Here is a 6029-nt window from a genome sequence, read left to right as displayed (position 1 = left end):
TGGTAATACCACGTGGGTTGCTGGGGCAGCTAACGGCTCTCCAGCAACCCAGACTACAAGTTTCCAGTGCTGCTATTGGCTGTCCCTAGGCGGCAATGGTTGCTTCAAACCTATTGGCTGCCACCTAGGGGCTAGACTATATATTGCGGCTAGTAACAGCCCAATTCTCAGTTCAGATTCTGCAAGCAAATAAACATGACTTTTCCTGAACTCACTTGCCTCGGCTTCATTCCTGCACCAAAGAACCCGCTACACAACAGTTGGTAGTTTGGTTAAAAGGGGGTGAAATGCATCCTGGCCTTGCTGGCCATTTTCTGTCCAGGGGCTGTACCTTTTACACCCTTGGATTGGAGAAAAATAATGCAATTTAAGAAGGGATTGACAAATATTTTTTCTGCAAACAGTTTGGTGATTATTTACTTATATAGGTTAGGTATTTAAATATAATTCTCATTTAATAATCCCTCATTTAGCAAACTTTGAAGTTACAATGACACCGAATGAGTCATATTTATGATAGGACCTCATAGTTGTGGCCATCATCATAGTATCACCATGGTCAAGTAAATGTGATTTGAATGCTTGTTGACAAGGTCATACTTATGATTGTCACAGAATCCCGCAATTACATTATCACCATTTGTGACTTTCATTGTTGGCTTCAGATAAGCAAAGTCAATAAGGAAGCTTGCAGGATGGCAACCATACAATGTCACATTTAATGACATTGTGGGACTTTCTTAGTGATGGCAATTGGGAGTGTCAGAACTGTTGTCACTGAACTGTGTGGTCACATGATGTCTTGCTTTGTGACCACATTGGTTAGTGATAGAATTTTTGGTTCCAAATCCTGTCGCTAAGTAAAGACTAAGGATAACAAATGAGTAACAATGACTTCCAGCTGTACTTTTGTCTTAAGTGGATTCCTTCCAGCTGCTTTTTCCTATCCTAGAACCAGTAAGGATTAATTCATCAATCCCTTCTCAGGTCTTTGGGAAGGACTCAGTGTGGATAAAAATGTCAGATCCATTCTAAATAACTGGCTGACTGTGCGAATCACAATAATGATTTGCTTGGCAATTTAAAGTGCAAGGGTGACATCATGTGGTTAATTCAAAGACCCACATTGTCTTGACATTTGCTATCTATATGGAACTAAACGGATGAAGGCCAAAAGGTGAAAATCTCTGTTCCCATCACTTCTAATCCTAGTCTGGCATTTGAACATTGAGCATTTTTCAGAATTGTCCAGAAGGAGTAAAGGGAAAAAAGAGAGAAACTAATACAAATGGTCAGCTGGCTGCTAGAGGAAGACCATACATTAATAACGATGATCATATCTGCTCATAACTGAAGCAGGAAGTGGCAGGAAAGAGTACTTTGAAGCTCCAAGGAATAGAAAACCAAGTCAATGGTAGAGTCTCTAGTACAGGTAGTCCTCAACTTACGACCAGAATTGAGCCCAAAATTTCTGCTGCTAAGTGAAACATTTGTTAAGTGAGTTTTGCCCCATGTTACAACTTTTCTTGCCGCAGTTGTTAAGTGAATTGCTGCAGTTGATAAATTAGTAATATTTCATTTTCATTCATTTCATTTATTGGATTTCTATACCGCCCTTCTCCCTAGGGACTCAGGGCGGTTAATATGGCTGTTCGGTGAAATTGATTTCCCCATTGCTTGTCAAAAAGTCGCAAAAGGTGATCACACGACCCAGGGACCCTGCAACTGTCATAAATATGAGCCAGTTGCCAAACATCTGAATTTTGCTCACGTGACCCATGGGGATGCTGCCATGGTCATAAATGTGAAAAATGGTCATTTTTCCAGTTACGTAACTATGAATGGTCGCTAAATGAACTATTTTAAGTCGAGGATTACCTGTATTCATGCAACATTGTGCCAGTCTGAGTAACACAAAGAAGGAACTGAACATCCTATTCGAGGAAAGCACTAAAGGATAATTAGGTATCATGGAAGTCTGATGGGGTGAGTTTCCTGATTAGAATATTAAACTTAGACTTTTTATTTGTTCAAAATAAAAACAAAAAACAAAAATAGAGAGGCTGGGCAGTCTTTTATATAAAGAAGCCATATGTCATAAAGAACTTAATGTCCCTAAAACTGGACCTCCATTAAAATTAACAAAAAAGAGAGAGAAAAGGTGACTCTGTAAGTTTTATACAAGTCTCTTCTCTAGACAAGGGGACAATCCCTTTCTAAATCAATTCACAAATATCCTGGTATCTTCTTACTCATTTATGCACTGGTAACCCAAGAGGTACATGACAATTTCAGAATGCAAAAGAAGAAACTCGCCAAATCCTAATGAATGGAAAGCAATTCATGCAAGGTCTGAAAATGTCAGGCATTTCCAGGGACAGCAATCATGTCACGTTGGAGTTCCAAATGACACGGGGACAAAAAGTTAACAGAAGTCACTCATTTCCCTGGACGTCAGAATGGTTTCAATACATTCAGGTGAAAATTCGGAACCGTATCATGGCTTGAAATCCTGAAGAAGAAACAAGTTATTATTTATTTATTTATTTATTTATTTTATTACATTTATATACCGCCCTTTCCCTGAGGACTCAGGGCGGTTTACAGGGAATTAAAAACCAACAATACAAAAGTTAAAACCAATTTAAAAAAGATTAAACTTAACCCTGTACAATTAAAACCCCAGTTAAAATAAATTACTCTTCAGCCTGGGCCAGAGAGCTCGAAGAGCCAGGTCTTCAGGCCCCGGCGGAATGAACGGAGGTCGGGGGCAGTCCTCAGCTCCACTGGCAGCTGGTTCCAGAGGGCAGGCGCCCCCACTGAGAAGGCCCTATCCCTGGGTGTTACCCGCCGGCAATCTCTTACCGGTGGGACCCTGAACAGACCCTCCCTGTGGGAGCGCACTGGACGAAGGGCATTTGATGCTGGCAGCAGGTGTTCCCTCAAATACCCCGGACCCAAGCCATGTAGGGCTTTATAGGTAATGACCAGCACCTTGAATTTCACCCGGAGGGCAACTGGAAGCCAATGCAGCTCGCGGAGTAGAGGTGTTACATGGGAGTATCGGGAGACCCCCATTACAACTCGCGCGGCTGCATTCTGCACCAGTTGAAGCCTCCGAGTGGTCCTCAAGGGCAGCCCCATGTAGAGAGCGTTACAGTAGTCCAAACGGGAGGTCACGAGCACATGAGTAACTGTGCGTAGGGCATCTCGGTCCAGATAGGGACGCAACTGGCGCACCAGGCGAACCTGGGCAAAAGCCCCCCTGGTCACGACTCCTATGTGGTCTTCAAAATTGAGTCGTGAATCCAGAAGGACGCCCAAGTTGCGAGCCCTATCAACGGGGGGTAACACCTCACCCCCCCATCGTTAGAGATGGAATAGTCTGGTTGACCCGAGATGCCGATATGCACAGCCACTCAGTCTTGGCGGGATTGAGACGAAGCCTGTTTCTCCCCATCCAGACCTGGACCGCCTCCAGGCACCGGGACATCACGGCGAGGGCATCACTGGGTTGGTTCGGGGTGGAAAGAAAAAGTTGGGTATCATCAGCGTACTGATGATACCCCAACCCGAAACAACGAATGATCTCGCCCAGCGGCTTCATATAGATGTTGAACAGGAGGGGCAAGAGGAACCCTGAGGAACTCCACAAATGAGAGGCCTCGGGGCGGATCTCTGCCCTCCCGTCAACACCGACTGTGAGCGGCCCAGGAGATAGGAGGAGAACCACCGTAAAACGGTGCCTCCCACTCCCAACCCCCTGAGACGCCGCAGCAGGATACCATGGTCGATGGTATCGAAAGCCGCTGAGAGATCTAATAGGACCAGGACAGAGGAGCAACCCCTGTCCCTAGCCCGCCAGAGATCATTCACCAGCGCGACCAATGCCGTCTCCGTGCTGTGTCCGGGGCTGAAACCCGATTGGTACGGGTCCAGATAATCAGTTTCCTCCAGGAACAGAGGAAGCTGATGCGCCACCACACTCTCAACAACCTTTGCCAAAAAGCGAAGGTTGGAGACTGGACGATAGTTATTTAAAACAGCCGGGTCCAAAGCAGGCTTCTTGAGGAGGGGTCTCACCACCGCCTCCTTCAAGGCGGCAGGGAAGACACCCTCCTTCAAAGAAGCAGTTATTACTGCATGGAACCAGCCTCGTGTCCCCTCCCGGGCCGCATAAGCTAGCCAGGAGGGGCATGGAGCCAACAAACAGGTGATGGTGCTCAGTCTCCCCATGATCCTGTCCACATCATCAGGGGAAACAGGGTCGAACTCAGTCCAGATAACATGCTCAAGACCGCCCAATTCCTCCACATCAGACTCTGCCCAGTCAGAGTCCAGACCGGTCTGGATCTGAGCGATTTTGTCCACCAGATGATGACTAAACTCCTCGGCTCGTCCCCGCAAGGGATCCTCTCTCACCTCCTGGTTAAGGAGGGAGCGAGTTACCCTAAACAGGGTGGCCGGGCGATTATCTGCAGACGCGATAAGGGCAGCAAAGTAGTTAGACTTTGCCGTCCTTATCGCCGCAAGATAAGACCTTATAAAGGTTCTTAACTGCAATCGGTCAGATTCGGATCGGCTGGACCTCCAACTGCTCTCTAGACCTCATCTCCGACGCTTCATCTCCCGGAGCTCCACAGAGAACCATGGGGCCCAACGGGATCTGCGCCGGGTCAGAGGTCGCAAGGGTACAACGCAGTCAAGTGCCCTGGCGGCCGCCGTTTCCCAGGCATCCACCAGAGCATCGACTGGGCTGTGGGTAAGGGTGATGGGTATAGGCCCAAGCGCCCTCTGGAACTGTTCCGGGTCCATTAGGCGCCTGGGGCGGAACCACCTGGTCGGTTCCGCCGCCCAGCGGCGGGGGGTGGCATAACAGAAAACCAGCCTCAGGAGGTAATGATCTGACCATGACAGGGGGGTGATGGTCGGGAACCCCCTCCCAGATCATCCAACCATTGTCCAGATAGGAACACCAGGTCGAGAGTATGATCCCCCACATGAGTCGGGCCCTCAATAACTTGGGTCAGGCCCATGGCCGTCATGGAGGCCATGAACTCCCAAGCTAACTCAGACGACCCTCCCAGTGACGGCAGGTTGAAGTCACCCAGGACTATAAGCCTGGGGAACTCCACCGCCAGCCCTGAGAGAGTGTCTAGCAGCTCGGGCAGGGCTGTTGCCACACAGCCGGGCGCCAGGTATGTGAGCAACAAGCCCAACTGAGCCCGAGGACCACATCTCAAGAGGAGGGATTCACTCCCGGCCATCTGGACAATGGTGGCCTCCCCCGGACACAGAGTCTCCCGAATAACCACTGCCACCCCGCTACCCCTGCCCTGAGCCCGTGGCTGGTGTAGCATCCGGAAACCTGGAGGGCATAACTCGGTCAGAGGCACCCCTCCCTCCGAACCCAACCAAGTTTCCGTAATGCACACTAGATCCGCACATTCCTCCTCGATCAGATCATGAATGAGGGGAGCTTTGTTAACTACGGATCTAGCGTTAAAATAGACCAGCCTGAGCTCAGGGACCTGATCACCCTCATCCCCGGGTAAGAGGGTGCTAACCGGAGGGTCGGAGCGCGCCACCGCTCGGAGATAGCGGGGGCGCGATCCCGGGTGTTGATATGGCCCTCCGTGCAAGCACCTGCTGCCATTCCTTATCGTCGTGGGGATTTGAAGCCCCACCCCCACATTCCCAGAACCAGCAGCCACCTCCCCCGACCCCGTCCCATCAGGACCCCTAACAGGTCCAGACTGACTGCCGGTTAAAGATTCCCTCCCCACCCTCCTATCTCTCCCCCTCCCTAACCTTTTAAAATAACCGGCTAAAAATTTTATCAGGGGCCTCTTAGCACGTCTCAACTCGAGGCCCCTATCTAAGCGCAGCCACCTCTCGGAGTCCCAACACTTGGGCACGTCATTAAGGGGAGTGTGGAAACAGGCGGTAGGTCACGCCCAGGAGGCAGGAACCACCCTGAGGGCATACAGATCAGCTTCGGAGTAACAGAGGCAAACCATACAGCGCTA

This window comes from Vipera ursinii (assembly GCF_947247035.1).
Source record: "Vipera ursinii genome assembly, chromosome: 3".
Taxonomy (NCBI): domain Eukaryota; kingdom Metazoa; phylum Chordata; class Lepidosauria; order Squamata; family Viperidae; genus Vipera; species Vipera ursinii.
This window is presented reverse-complemented; position numbering follows the sequence as displayed.